The 15969-nt window shown below is 40.6% G+C and overlaps 1 long non-coding RNA gene across 3 annotated transcripts in view; it reads right to left on the bottom strand.

Moving 5' to 3' along the window:
• The window catches only part of LOC132653114 (uncharacterized), a 37909-nt gene that overhangs the window by 12737 nt on the left and 9203 nt on the right, over positions 1-15969 (bottom strand). For 2 of the 3 annotated variants that reach the window (XR_009590824.1, XR_009590822.1), the window contains exon 3: positions 11328-11472. This is a non-coding gene — a long non-coding RNA (uncharacterized LOC132653114). Of the gene's footprint in view, positions 1-11327; positions 11473-13901; positions 14808-15969 lie in introns of those variants that run through there. The other variant, XR_009590823.1, reaches the window with a different exon arrangement.

Here is a 15969-nt window from a genome sequence, read left to right as displayed (position 1 = left end):
TCAAAGAAGAATCATCTCTGTGTCCCCAACTGGAGGAACTGAGGGATGTTCAAGGCAGTATTCTTGGCTTTTAACATACTGTCACAAAGGTAGAGCAAAGGTAGGGATGATGGAAGAAAGAATAACCAAACCTAGTGCCGAAGAAACACCACAATGATGATGGGGCAGGAATCAATGCCACTCAGCCCAGGGGGGTGCAGAGGAGCTAAGTATGAACTCAGAGAACACCTGCTCATGACCATTGCCTGAGTTTGTGAACGCCCAGGGGGAAGTGGGTGGTTTTCTAATACAACTCTAACAAAAATTAAAATTCTAATACCTATTCAGTGGATAAAAGTGTGCACGAGGCACGGACTTTCGGAAGGGTCCTCGACAGAATTCCTGGGGTTTTGCTTATAGAAATTCTGCAGTTGTTCAATGATTCTGAAACATCTGTGTTGGATCACTATGCTCACACGATAACTGATTTCCCAGGTGTGGGGTCTCATGCTTGGCTCCACAGTGAGTCAGTTCAGGAGAAAAAGTTGTGTTTGTTTTTCACTTATTCGTAGTGCTGCCTTTAAGCCCAGGCCCGTTTAGTTCTAGGTAGCTAACTATCCCTTTTTGTACTTTGTATTTTAGAGACAAGGTATCTGTCAATTGTCCAGGTTAGCCTTGGATTTGAGATCCCTGTACGTTAAGCTCTAGAGCAGCTGGGATGACAGGCAGAACGGAGAAGCTGGCCTCAAATTCATGTGAAACAGTTACTTCTCAGGCCCACGTTAGCTTCTTGCTTCGTTATTTTACAGTAAAACTGAGTTAATATGAACTTTCCTTGCTCCAGTAAGAGTCTACATTATGTAGACCTCAGGTTTATAATCACAAAAACATGACCAGAGTAACTATAAAACCTAATAAACCACTGGGAAAGGCTCAGCTCACATTCGGAATTCCAGATTTTAAAAGCAGCAGACTTCCGGTGGCTGTCCTGTTCCGAGACTGCTCGTTCCAATCTACCTTGATTTGTTATCTACAGGGCTGAAATTGAACAGTTGCGATCAACACGCTCTGTGGGGGCCTGGAATATCCTCGCACGGAGTTGTGTTAATTGTAGTCTCCGCCCCACTGTGACGTCACACGCAGCGACTCTGCCCACTGCACTTGGGCGTTCTTTCTGCATACCTTCATTGTCCCGAAAGGTCAGGGGGTGTTTACAGTGGTCTGTTCCTGTTGCTCTCTGGCTTGGAGTCTGGTTCCCGGTGCAGTACAGCCCTTCAGATCTGTATAGGGTGGCCAGTGGGTTTGGAGGGGCCCACCTAGAGTGGGTGGGAGGCGGGAGACGAGACGCACTGTGCTGACGGCTTGAGGGAGGGAGATCCAGGTGGTGCTAGGAAAGGCCACTGTGTAAGCTCGGGGAAGCTGCCGTGAGGTCTGCGGGCAGGAAAGCTGCTGGGTAGCTCTGGAATGTGGAAGGATCCCCAGGGCAGGATGACTCCCTGAGCCTGAGGCTGTACTCACTCTTCAGTTTGGCTGGGGGAAGCATGCTCTCTAGCTGGCCCACACTCACGCATGTGGCCTTTGTCATTTCTCAGGACATCCAGAGCAGGCTGGGTTTCTGGTCCCTCCTGACAATGAGAGGACCAGGCTTAGCCCCTTCCCCCCTCAAAAAAGGCATCAGTCCCAGGAACTAGGCCGTAGGTCACCAATTCCAGGAATAAGAAAACAATAGATTTCCCTACCCAAGGAATAGCCTGGAGTAAACCACAGGAATTGGAAGGTATCTTATCTCAGGGTGGGGTATCTGTGCTGGGCAGCCCAAGACCTAACATTCCTGAGGTCTAGAGATAGCTCTCTTGTTGTTAGTTGTGTAACAAGCTTGCCCTTGCTGAATGTCATCCAATCGGTAACTGCTAAGCTGGGAATTCCTGGTTCTCGCTCAAACCCCAATAAGCACCCTGCCATGCAGCTGCTGGGGCTCTCCTCTCTGATCCACTGCCTTGGTAACGGTGGAGAGACCCAACTTTATCTGGAATAAAGCTCTTTGCTCTTGTATACATGGTCTAGCTCCTGGCGGTCTTTGGGGACCTTAAGATCTGGGCCTAACAATAAAAGTTCATTATGTGCATAGTTTCTACGGACAGAGATTTCTGGAGAACAATTGGTATATTGGATGTTAGTCCCTCCTCCTCTTTGGAAAGAATCATTGTATTCATGGATGCCTCAGTTTGAATGGGAATCCCCAATGTACACCCCAGGGACTTTAGGCATAACACTGCCGCTCCCTTTCAGGGGCTGAATCATCCCATAAAGGGGACCATCTTAGCTGTGCATCATATGAGCAGTTATTCACTCAGTACTGCCGAGTGAAAGTACTAGAAAATAATACTTCATCCTTTCCTTCAGAGACTGTGTTTCAAGTGTACACATTTCCCAAAAGGAGTGATGAGTTGGTGTGAAGTAGCTGTGGGGGTAGAGACTGGTTGTGAGGGGAGAAGTGTTGAATGTCTCTTGGGAGGAAAAGAAACCTGTTAAGATGTCTACATTATTCTCTAGTTACACACTTTTCTTCTGAGTTTCCATATGTCTTGCAATGTGTAAACTGGTTTACACCAAAACTGAATGTGTTCTCCAGGTTTTCCAGTGCTCCCTGGATAGTTCTGGAAGTGTCCTGAATATTTTTACTGTGTCATAAAGATTAAACTATGAATTTGAAGAGCTCTGCTTCACTTGGGGACCTGTGATTTTCCTCCTCACCCTATCTTTTGTGCTGTTTCATCTTTTGACACATTTCTGTCAAAGCAAGTGCTGGAGCTTGGCTTATGAAATTAAAGTTGACTCATAAGAAACCACCTTATCTTAAATATAAATGGTGTCTAGGGATTATATAACTATAAGTAGTAGACATTTTCTAGTTAATGTCACTAATCTGTAGTAAAATAACAGCATTGTTTTACATTATTTAAGGTACACTGCCTTCTGCATCAAAGCTCTTTTCTTCCAATTTAGAGATGAAGCAGCAGCATGCTCAGTTATAACTTACAGATGTTTCATGTATATATAATATAAGCATATCTATGACTGATGGCAAAACTGAAGGCTAATCTGTGGTCATCCCTATCATCTCTGTACTTGGAAGGTGCAGGCAGGAAATTATGAGTTCAGTGTCACCCTCTACTTCATAGCAAATGCAAAGCTGAAAGAATCAGACTAACTTTGTAACCTATGTTTCTTTTAATTGCCTTATAACTTATATTTGCAAGTTTTAAGCCCATGTTAATTAAAGCCTCTTAGTGCTTCTCCAGAGAACCGAGGAATGTAAAAGTTCCTGACATTAGCCATCTGTGAGGGCAGAGATAAGGAAGAGAACAAGCAGAGATCTCTACTAAATGGAGAAAAAATCACCGGCTGGCGCCAGTGAGATGGGCTTTGTTTGGAAACTGGGCCAAATGGCCCCAATCCTTCTCCTGACCTTTGACCCAAAGCCTGTAACCCCCACTCCTCAGAACAGACATGGGATGAGTTAATCACCCTCCCACATTAAACTGTGGATGGCAGGAAATTCCAAACTGACTTGAAGATCAGATATTTACGACAGGGCTGACTGGACCTAAGGGTGACCAGAACTAACCAATTATTTTAAAAGTTAAACACCTCATCCAATCCTAAATCGCCAAAAAGGCAACCCCAGGAGAGTCCCACCTTGTGTTTTTAAAAGTTCTTCTTTTAAAAACCTAAGGTCTTTGTCTCTCAGTGCCACTCCTAGCTGACCAGCAGGGGTGACCCCATTGCGCAATGGTTAAGAAGAACCTCTTGCATTTTTGCGTGGATGGATGATTAGTTTCCTGAGTTCTCTTCATACCTTCTTATATTTAGGCTCTTGTTAGGCCTAACAAAAGCCATACAATTTTAAAGGATACTTATACACCCTCAAGTTTTTATACACGTTTTATGCTTACACTGAATGAAAAGAAAAAAAAAGGAAATGACTGCTCCTAGGTATGTTGGAGGAGAAGGCTTATTATAGATATAAGGGAGACATAGCCAGAGGCAGACACATCTGGGAGAGTCCTGAATGGTCATGCCCCTCAACCATGTGGGAGAAGGGGAGGGAGGGAAAAGGAGAGGGGAACCACGAACAGCAGCCAGGAGGCCAAAGGTGCCAAAGAAGGGGCTCTTAACCAACCTTTCTGGATAATATAGGGAAGAGCCTCTGAGGAAGGTCAGCCCAGCCCCTGGGATGGAGAGTTCAGGGTAGGGGACAGGGTATGCCAGCCTTACTCTGTGACAGGTGGGGACTGATAGATACTGGGGATATTCTGCCCAGTTCACGAACCCCAAAAGACCAGGAATAAACAGACTCCGCTGAAAATACATGAGGTTCTTTTTATTGTAAATTACAAGCTGCAGCTTGGGCTCATACTCCCCACTGCCAAATCGGTTAGAGCTGAGAGCCCTGTCCTCAGGTTAATTGGGTGATTTAAAGATTTTGGTCCATCCCAGCATGCCCAAGACAGGGGCGATTCCTGCCTGGCAAGTATCTATTGGTCAAAATGCTACATTTTGAATTGATTGGCCATAGGAAGGTCCCCAGACCATAATGACCTGGTGTCCCTCCCTAGGGGGATGGGCCAGTTTCCTAGCAACTGTATCTCTAGTGGGTGGAGAAAGAATGCAGTAAGGTGGTCCCTCCCCTCAGGGCATTACTAGACTTCTCCACCCACCTAGTTCAGGCCTTAATTAATAATAGCTGCTAATTTTTAATCTTTTGGTCTCTCAGGGACAACATGAAGGTCAGGTCCACTTAGATATGTTAAGTGGGGGGGCTGGAGAGATGGCTCAGAGGTTAAGAGCACTGGCTGCTCTTCGAAAGGTCCTGAATTCAATTCCCAGCAACCACATGGTGGCTCAAAGCCATCTATAATAAGGTTTGGTGCCCTCTTCTAGTGTGCAGGTGTTATATGCATGCAGAATGCTGTATACATAATAAATAAATTAAAAAAAAAAAGATATGTTAAGTGGGCACCTCAGCCCCTTGTCCCAGGTTTGGAATTTAACACATACTAAATTCCTTTTTTTTTCTTTGTATCACTTGTCTTAGCACCAGCTAACTGACGGAAAACAACCTAGTGCACTATTTTTTTTAAATTTTACAAACTTCTCCATTGCTTGAGAACTTATATTGACTGTTTCTTACATGTAGTTTGGCTTTTTCTTATTATCCTACTTTTGTTAAGACATTAAACTTGGAAGGGTGTGGTGGTGCACACTTTAATCCCAGAGTGTTTCAAAAACAAACAAAGAAGAAAGAAAAAAGATATTAAATTTGGTGATTAGGCATGTGTTTGTATTTACTCTGTAGAATGAGAGACCAAAAGATTAAAAATTAGCAGCTATTATTAATTAAGGCCTGAACTAGGTGGGTGGGGAAGTCCAGTAATGCCCTGAGGGGAAGAACGGCCTTACTGCATTCTTTCCCCCAATTAGAGATACAGTTGCTAGGAAACCGGCCCATCCCCCTAGGGAGGGACACCAGATCATTAATGGTCTGGGGACCTTCTTATAGCCAATCAATTCAAAATGTAGCATTTTGACCAATAGATACTTGCCAGGCAGGAATCACCCCTACCTTGGGCATGCTGGGAGGGAGCAGAATCTTTAAATCACCCAACTAACCTGAGCACAAGGCTCTCAGCTCTCACCACTTCAGCAGTAGGGGGTTCAGCCGTAGGGGGTGTGGGCCCAAGCTGCAGCTTGTAATGATTTATAATAAAAAGAACCTCATGTATTTACAGCGGAGTCTATTTCTGGTCTTTTGGGGTTCATGAACTGGGCAGAACATAGAGGATTCTCCTCTGTCTTGCTTTATTAATGTGCAGGGAATGTTTATTATCTTTGCACATTCCTTATGTTCTATTCTTTCACGACCCCATGGTGATTTCCTCTGATTTAACCTGAATTCTTCCAGTTTGCACTTCTTTTCCATCTCATCTGAGACCTACACAATTTTCCCCTTTCCCACTGCTGTGCTCCTTGTGCCAACGATGTCTGAGGTTATTTGCACAGATATGAATAGGTATTGTCTTATTAAGGGTCACTATTGCTGTAATCAAGCACCATATCCAAAAGCAAATTGGGGAGGAAAGGGTTTACTTCACTCACAGTTCTATATTAGCGTTCATTAAAAGCAGTGAAGGCACAGGGGCTCATGCAGGAACCTAAAGGCAGGAGCTGATGTGGAAAACAAGGAGGAGTGCTGCTTACTGGCTTGCTCCCATAGGTTGCTTAGCCTGCTTTCTTAAAGAACCCAGGACCACCAGCCCTGGCACCCTCACAAGGGGCTGAGCTCTCCCCCATCAATCACTAATTAAGAAAGTACTCTACAGCTTCACAACAGCCTGATTTATGAAGTCATTTTCCCAATTGAGCTGCCTTCCTCTCTGATGACTCTAGCTTTTGTCATGTTGACATAACACTAGCCAGCACAGGCACACACACACACACACACACACACACACACACACACACAAATAATAAAAAATAAAAGGAATAAATCTGAGTTTTCACAGATCTTCATAATTTTCTCCTTTGAGCTTATAAATATTTCTGTAAATGACTGTATCCATAGTTGTTTTCAAATGCAGTGGCTTATTTTAACTTGAAAATTCTGTGTCTCATTGTCTGGCCAACTTTCCAGAACTATGTTCAATTTTTCCATCTTTGAGGTAGCTACATAACATGTTAGACCAATGTTCCTACAATCCAACTATTTACGGGACTACACGGAATAGTTAAGATGAAGCAGTGATAGTGTACTGAATATTTACAGTTCAGTCACATTTGGACATCTAACATATAGAAGAAAGCAGATGACGTGATTACTTCATGTCAGATGGTAAGTCACTGCATTGTGTAATCAATATATATACCAATCTGCAATGGAGGGTCACTTTCCCGGAACTCAGTTGTTTTTTGGTTTGGTTTAGTTTCGGGTTTTTGTTGTTGTTGTTTTTTTTGTTTGTTTGTTTGTTTGCTTGCTTTTCTGGTTTCTCTTGTAAAATACCTCTGAGGGACACAGACAGGAGCTGCAAATGTTCTTTTGACCACTACTCTGTCAATGCTGTTGGCCTACACTTTTCTCCAGGACCAGCCTTCAATCCAGGGGAGGACAGTTAGCTGCCACCATTCTGCTACTAGATTTATGTGAACTTTAGACATTTTTCAATGTTTGTTTCTCTGTCAGAAACTTTTTTCATTTCTCCCCTCATAGAAAAAAAAAAAATCTTACCAGTCTGAAATAACTCTGAAATGTATGCTTTAACCATCTTGATTAAGAACCCAACAATGTAAGCTCCTGGTGGCAGGCTTTCTGCTCCCCAAGCCCCTATTTTTTTCATTATTTATTTATTTATTTTGACACAAGGTTTCTCTGTGTAGCCATGGCTGTCTGGGAATTCACTCGGTAGACCAGGCTGGACTTGAACTCATAGATCCACCTGCCTCTGCCTCGGGAGTGCTGGGATTGTAGGTGTGCAGGACCACTGCCCTGCTGTTTCTGATGCTTTAAGATTCTAAATTAGGGAAGAGGACCTCCCTATCAGTGGACTGGGGGAGGGGCAGGGAGGAGCTGAGGGAGGGAGGATGGCTTTGGAGGGGACTAGGAAGGGGGCTACAGCTGGGATACAAAGTGAATAAACTGTAATTAATAAAAAAATGTTTTAAAAAGATTCTAAGTTTTGTTCTTCTCATCTAGGAGCCTCTGTTGTATTTACAGTGAGAACCAAAGGTCTTTACTTAGCTGAGTCTGCATTGTAACTGGCTTCACTGTTTCCTCCACCACTGAAAACTTACACACATTTCTAAAGACCTATGTGCAAAGTCACTGTAATACAGTAACTACAGATAGAAGTTTCTCTTATATCATTTACATTCTTCTCAATTAAAATCATCTCATCAGAGTTCTTAGTGAATGATTATAATTTATTCTTGTCCTTTTTTTCTTTCATCCTTTTCTTTGTTTACTTTTGCAGCTTGACACAAGCTAGTGTTGTCTGGGAAGAGGAACCTCAATTTACAAAAGGCCTCCTTCGAAAAGCCTGTTTGCAAGTCTATAGGGCTTGATTCATTCTTGACTCGGGAGGCCCAGCCTGCTGTGGGTGTTGCCACTCCTGCTGATGAGGTCTTGAACTGAGTAAGAAGGCACGGAGAGCGAGCTTTCTGTAGAGAGCCAGTGAGCAGCAAGCCTCAAAGGCTTCTGCTTTGGTTAGTGCTTGAAACTCAAGTTTCTGCTTGAGTTTCTGTCCTGAGTTCCCTTGGGGATGGATTTGTCCTGAAAGTTGTAAGCTGAAATAAATCCTATCCTCCCTAAGTTACTGTTGGTCATAGTGTTTTATTAAAGCAATAGAAACCCTAACTAAAAGAATTCTCTTAATCTCTTTTCTGTCACACACTTAGTACTAATGATTTCTTTTTTTCTCAATAAGATTTCCATTTTCTGTAGTATTCTGTTTAATAAGATTTCCATATTCTGTAGTAGTCTGGGTTGCTTATAATTGTCTGCATGTGACCTTTATATTTTGTGGATGGAGCATCCAATGTAAACACTTAAGGACAGTATATGCTTTCTTTAAAAAAAAAATGAGATCTTGTACTGTGACCAACAGAACCGTGTGTTTCTACTTCATGTTTAATATGAGTGTCTTATTTACTGTTCTACTGCTGAGAAGAGATACCATGACCAAGGCAATTTATAGAAGGAATCATTTAACTGGAGGACTTGTTTATGGTTTCAGAGTATGAATCTATTATCATCATGATGGAGAGCATGGCAGCAGGTATGTAGGCCAGCCAGCAGGATGGTGAAGAAGTAGCTGAAAGTTACATCCTCATCCACAGTCAGCAGGCAGTGAGGGGGAGACAGGAAGCCATGAGCTTTTGAATCTTGAAATTAATTTCTTTTTGTGTTTTCTGAATTACAGTACAGTGAGTATAGGTATAGAATACTAGTGTAGTTTTTCATTTCTATAAATACAGTATACATTTCTAAAAGTATAACTATAAATTCAGGTCTCCATTTAATGATAAGCATTGTAAAGAATGTTTTTATTCTTATCTCATCTTATACTCACCAGAAACAAACCCCTATAAAAGTAAAGAATGTGAGGCCATTGATGGGAAAAAATGTTCCTTATTCAACACCAGAAAATCAAATGTGGTAAGGACATTAGTTCCAACTCAACACTTTATACACACCTAAAAAATCATACTGAAGAAAAATCCTGCAAGTGTGAGAAATGTGGCCAAGCATATGTGTATCCTTCATTGGTTAAGGAACATCAAATAACTCATTCTGGAGAGAAACCCTACTTGTGAAAAATGTGGCAAAGTATATTCATATCATTCATTCCTAAGAAAACATCAAAGACTTCATTGTGAAAAAAACATTCTAGTGTCAAAAATGTAGCAAAGTATTCCCTCAGCCTTCATTCCTTAAGATTCATCAAGGATTTCATTCTGGAAAGAGCCCTACAAGTGTGAAGAATGTGGCAAAGTATTTTTCCATCATTCATTGCTTAAATGGCATTAAATAAACCTTCCTTCATTCCTTAAGCAACATCAAAATATTTATTCTGGAAAGCCTACAAGTGTGAAGTAGCAAAGAATTTTCCTGTACTTCTTTGCTTAGGAAACACCAAAAAATCCATTTTGAAAAGAAACACTACAAGTGTGAAGAATGTGCCACCCTTACTATCCTACATTGCTTAATCAACACAAAAAAATTCATACTGGTGAGAAATGGTACAAATGTGAAGAATGTGGCAAAGCATTTAACTATCCTTCATTGCTTAATCAACACAAGGTAACTTATACTGGAAAGAAACCCTACATGTGTGAAGGGTGTGGCAAAGCTTTTCATGTGTGTGTAGGCCTTTGACAGCACCAACAAATTCATACTGGACAGAAGTTACACATACATGAACAGTGTGCCAAGGCATTTTCCTTTCTTTCATAATTATTAAAGGGCCACCAAAGAATCCATTCTGTAGAGAAACCCTTCAAAGGTGAGGAGTGTGACAAAGGTTTTCCCTGTAGCTCATACTTTAAAAGCCATCAAAGTACTCATTCTAGAGAATATCCACACAAGTGTGGGGAATGTGTGGCAAAGCCTTTAGGAACACTGGTACCCTTACTCAACACAAGATAGTTCATACTGGAGAAAAAAACCAACAAATGTGAAGAGTGGCAAAATGTATTACTTTTCTACAGCCTTTAAGAAACATCAAAGAATACTTTCTAAAGAGAAGACTTAGAGCATGTGGAAACGGGCAAAGGCTTTGGAAAGAGTCAGATCTTCCCCAGCACAAATGCATCCACATATGCATATGTGAAGACTGTGGTGAGTGCTCTACCGCTGAGTGAACACCTTCTACCACCTGTAAAGTTCATATGGAGAGAAACGGTCCAAACAGGAAGAGAACGACAAGGCTTTTAAGCAGCACAAAAGTATTCATACTGAACACCACACCTACAGACATGGGAAATGTTGTTAACTCATATTCAATCTCAGATAATTCCCATTTGAGACAAATCTTACTCACACACACATTCACAAACATACACAAATGTACATGCATGCATATATATATACATACATATATACAGCTAGGAATTTAGCTTTATCTTGTCTATATAAGTATCAGAGTATCCATACCAGTAATGAGTCCTACAAAAGCAAACAATGTGGCCAATTGTTTGTTGTTGTTTTTTTTTCCCCACACTGTAAGTATCCTTAGAGACTTCAAAGAGGAGAAAAACTCTATACACAGAGAATATGGTAAAGGCATAAACAATACTTCAATTATCTCTCAACATAAAAAAAATGACATTTGTGACAAAAACTGCAAATGAAGATGAGCTAGTTAGATTCAGCTGGCACCATACCCCAGCCCAGCATTATCTGAGGAACTCTCAGCAGGATGGCCACCTGAACCAAACTGGCCTACTGGTGTGTGTATGATGCAGCCTACTCTTATATACCATTCAGACTGGTTGAGGTGTGAAGATCCACTCTAAGTGTAGGCAGCACATTCCATGAGCTGCCCTTCTGGACTGAATTTTGTTTGAAATAAAAGGAAAAAGGAAGGGGGCTGGAGAGATGGCTCAGTGCTTAAGAGCACTGACTGCTCTTCATAGAGGACCTGGGTTCAATTCCCAGTACCTACACAGTAGCTCACAACTGTCTGTAAATCCTGTTCCAGGGGATCTGATACCCTCCCATAGACATATGTGCAGTCAAATACCAATGTACATTAAAAAAAGAAAAAGGAAAAAGGAGCAACACCTATAAGCACCTGTGTTCGTGGCTCTGCTTCTTTTGGATGCAGTGTTATCTTGAGTTCATCCTCCCATAATGGGCTATATCCTCAAATTATGGTCAGACTCATCCTTCCTTCCTTCGGTGGCTTGTCAGACAACTTACCAGAGTAACAAAAAGCCCTAAGAAATAGAGAATATTATGGTAAGTTAGTGTGGTGGTGCCAACTTAAAATTCTGAATTTAGGAGGTAGAGAGGAAGGAAGATCTGGAGTATAAGCTCAATCACGATTAAACAGGAAATTCCAGCCAGTCTGGAGTATATTAGACTTATCAGAGTATAAAAGAATTATAGTTTTGAGAATTATACTTTTATTGCATTATTTAATTTTTTACAAATTTTTTGCCATAGTGTTTCACCTTTAAATTTATATACAATATGACTTCTCATGGGTTTCATTTGGCCCATTAATATGTAACCACAAGTGTTATTGCCAGTGAGAATCTGTTGCAGATATGCTGGATAATCACCTCTGCATGACAGAGGAATGACACTTACATGGATTTAGTTTTTAGAAGGTTTACTAACCTGTTAAATTATCATCAAACACAAATAGAAACAGTTACGCGACCATATATATTTATTATATTTTTAATGAGGGCCCCTGCAAAGGGACCAATCATTTCCTAGACCCAAGAGAATTCTAAATAACACTCTTCTGTTGATGCCATTTACCACAAAGAGTGTATAGCTTATCTCGTGTGCCTAATGCAATAGAAACACTGATATTTGTGTCATCAGATAGCTACTCTAAAGTAGCTCAGTCATTACAAAGAAGAAAAATAAATCAGAAAGAAGGTATGAGTTGTTTATAATGATGAAAAAAATAAGTGTGCTGTTCCCACTCACTGATTTAAATAATCGTAATAGCTTCCTTATGAATGATTATCTATCACCTGGGTTTGAGCTCTTCTGATTTGTACTTTGACCTCAGGCATGAACAGTACAAGAATAAAATATCTCAAGAAAAGGCAGAAGGACTAATTACTTCAAGATGCCAGCTTAGTTTTATTATTTCAATGCCCTGAGTTGGGAGAACTGAGGGCAGTCCAATTGAAATATGCTTCCTTGACTTTTGAAATAACATAACATAGGGGGGCAGGTTCAGAGATGGCAGTGGACTTTGAGCAGGATAAATCAAATCTAATGTAGGGAGAAATCCTGCAGTGAATGATGTAGACTGATACCTGCAGCTCTGTCCTTCAAGTTGCAGGAGGAGCAGAGGCGATTAAGCATGAGCTTAGAGAGTATCCTACATTATATACTTGCCTGAGTTTTTGAAACTCCAGAGAGAAGTGAATGAAGCTATAGTATAACCCACACAAAAATTTCTTACATAGACTGGTTGATGCATGGATAGGAAGACAGAAGGAAAGCTCATCATAATTATTACAGGAGGTTCTCTGTAAGTGAATTTCAGGAAGCAGGCTTTAAAATTTTTTTTTCATTGATTTTGAAACATCTGTGTCCCCTGACACACTATGCTCTATGTATATGTGAATCTAGAACCCATTAGTTTTCTTACTCAGCTCTTTTGTTTTGTCTTGTTTTCACCTGATCCAGAATTTCTAGAAGCAATCAACTAAAATCATTGTTCTCCTTTTTTTAAAAAAACATTTTTAAAAAACATTTTGAATGGAAGCCAGGCAGTGGTGATGCATTCTTTAATCCCAGCACTTGGGAGGCAGAGGCAGGTGGATCACTGAGTTCAAGGTCAGCCTAGTCTACAGAGTGCATTCCAGAACAGCCAGGGCTACAAAGAGAAACCCTGTCTGAAATTTAAAAAAAAAAAATTTTTTTTTTAAATAGGGTGAAGAGATAGGTAAGTGGACATGAGCACTGGCCATTCTTCAAGATAATTCATATTGGATTCACAGCACTACACAGAGACTCGCGACCATCTGTAACTCCAGTTTGAGGGGATCCAATGCCCCCTGCTGGCTTCTGTGGACCCCAGACACACATGTGGAATACAAGAATAGCTGCAAGTGAGGTGTATGCATGCCCGTGCTTGCACACAGTTAAAATTATGACAATATTTAAAATCATATGTACAGTACAGGATCACAAAATGCCCTGTTCCTCACAAAGATGAGTCAGGAGTTATTAGTGCATTTATCTTGACAAATATTCTAAGTACTTGCATCATGGAATTTCCAGTACTCTCCATGCTACCAAGAGATTCTATAGTACCTAGATTATACTGAAGGAGAAAGTCAGTTCCAGACACCACCAAATTGACTAAAGAAATTCATCCTTTTAATTCTCTCTTTCTAAAACCACTCCTGGTACCACAGTCAGGGTTCTCTAAAGAAACAGATCTAATAGTATATATTATTATATAATATGTGTAATATATATATGTGTATATATATAATATGTGTGTATACAATGTGTATATATACATATGAAGGTATACATATATATGTATTTACATATATGTACATTTATAAGTATATAAATGAAATTTATATGTGCATATATAATTTTTTAAACAGCGATTTATTAGATTGGCTTTCTTGATGTAGACCAGTAATCTGGTGGTGGCTGCTCCACACTGGCGATGCTGAGAATGTGATAGGTGCTCATTTTATGCACCTGGATACATTCCCATTCTGATACTAGTGGCCTGGAAGATCCCTGGAGTGTTTGTAGTTGGTCTGATGCTTGTATTTTGATGTTAATTACTGGCCCTCAAGATCTGATTACTTTCAGGATACACCTATCATTGTTGGGCAAAACTGCCTCAGACATTATACCTGATTGGTTGATTAAAAGGCCTAAAACCTAGGCAGAGCAGAATGGGGTAGGCATGGCTAAAGTTCCCAGGCTTTGGGAAGAGGAAAATCAGGGAAAGCAGACAGATGGAAAGAGAGGAGGCAGGAGGATGCCACAATGGGTTAGCATGGAGAAGGAATCATGTGGATCAGGAGAAGGACTCCGATAATGGTGTGGAAAGGTCCAGATAAAAAATACAAGCAAGTATTTATAAGATTATGGATGGAAGGTAGTCCAGATAAGGATGGTTAAAGCAAATGGCTTGGATGGGGGCTGGGAGGTGGGTGGTGAAGTTATTGAGATAGTGTAGGTGGAAATATCTGCCCAGCCCAAGGTAAATAAGGCAATTATAAAATCTAACAAGTGTCTATGTCTTATTAATTGTGCCAGTGGGTTAAATAACACCACCATAATAATTACAGAGCTAATAATAAATAACATTATTTATCCCAGCACCAATTTTATTTATAACAACACTGGAGAGTTGCTGATCTTCAGTCTACCTTAGAAGAAGCTGGTTCTAATATCAGTAAAGGAATGCCTCAACAAAAAGACAGATAATCTTGATAATAACCCTGAGGGCAGGCAGGAAGCATCTAAAGTTTCTTCCATATTTTTTCACCTGGGCTGCCATCATAAGCTTCCATTTACGATTAGGTGAGTCTTCCTTGATTGAAACCTGATGAAGAAAATCCAAGACTTCAGTGGTTGGAGGCATGTGTCTTCCTTGATTCTATATCCAATCAAGTTGACAACCAAGATTAGCCATCATATATGGAAAGTAATGGAATGAAAAGAAACATGTCTTTACTTGCAACAATGTACAAAACACAAAGTACCTATATTTTAATAGAATAATGTAATCAAAATGGTGGCAAATGGTGCCAGGCTAAATCTATTCATTAACACTGGCATTTGTCAATCATTATGGCAAGAAATGCTTATTCCAAGCCTTTTTCTCTTTTCTTAAACTGGGATGTTCACATTCTGCCTACATTTGTGAAAATCCATGTAATCTCATACTTGGGATAGACCCAATAATATCAGATGTGAAGCAGGGGAAATGATGCAAAATCACAAAATGAACAGACAGAGGTAGAGACAGAGAGCAAAAAGACACAGGCTTTGTGAACTAAGGAAGCAAATGTTTTCCATACGCATAAATGGGTAATGCAACCTTAATTGTTTAGATTTAATGTTCAGTCATAATGAAATTCAGTCATTCTTGTAAAGTTTGCTACTAGGGTGCCTAGTCTAGCACAGTATGTTACTTCTTTTATTTATTTTTAATTTATTTATGTTTGCCTTAATGTATATCTGTGTGAGAGATCCCACGGAACTGGAGTTACAGTTACAGTTACAGGAACTGGAGTTACAGTTTTGAGCTCCCTTATGGATGCTGGGATTTGAACCCAGGTCCTCTGGAAGAACAGACAGTGCTCTTAATCACTGAGCCATCTCTCCAGCCCCCTCTAGCACAGTATGTATTCAGACATGGTATGAAACTGTGTATGTAGTCAAGTAATGTCTCACTGTAAGCAACGTAGGAATAAGTTTCCTATAATATATCGATGTAGTTGAGTTTGTGGCACCTCAGTTCATGGAATTCAGATGCAGTTTTTACTGGGAGAGTTTTATAGAGATGTTGAAGAGAGAACAAGCTAGACTCAGGTGAAGACAGAATTAGCCAGTGAATGAGAAGGAGCCAGAAGATTAGTACAATTGCTAGAGTTAGTTTAAAGCCAAGGAAAGCAATTCATTGAGAAACTAAGAGAAGCCAATTTGAATCTGTCAGCTTGGAGAGGAGTTTGAGCCATAACAGCTGAGTTGAATGAGCCAGC

This window comes from Meriones unguiculatus, chromosome 3 (genome assembly GCF_030254825.1).
Source record: "Meriones unguiculatus strain TT.TT164.6M chromosome 3, Bangor_MerUng_6.1, whole genome shotgun sequence".
NCBI lineage: Eukaryota > Metazoa > Chordata > Mammalia > Rodentia > Muridae > Meriones > Meriones unguiculatus.
This window is presented reverse-complemented; position numbering and strand designations above follow the sequence as displayed.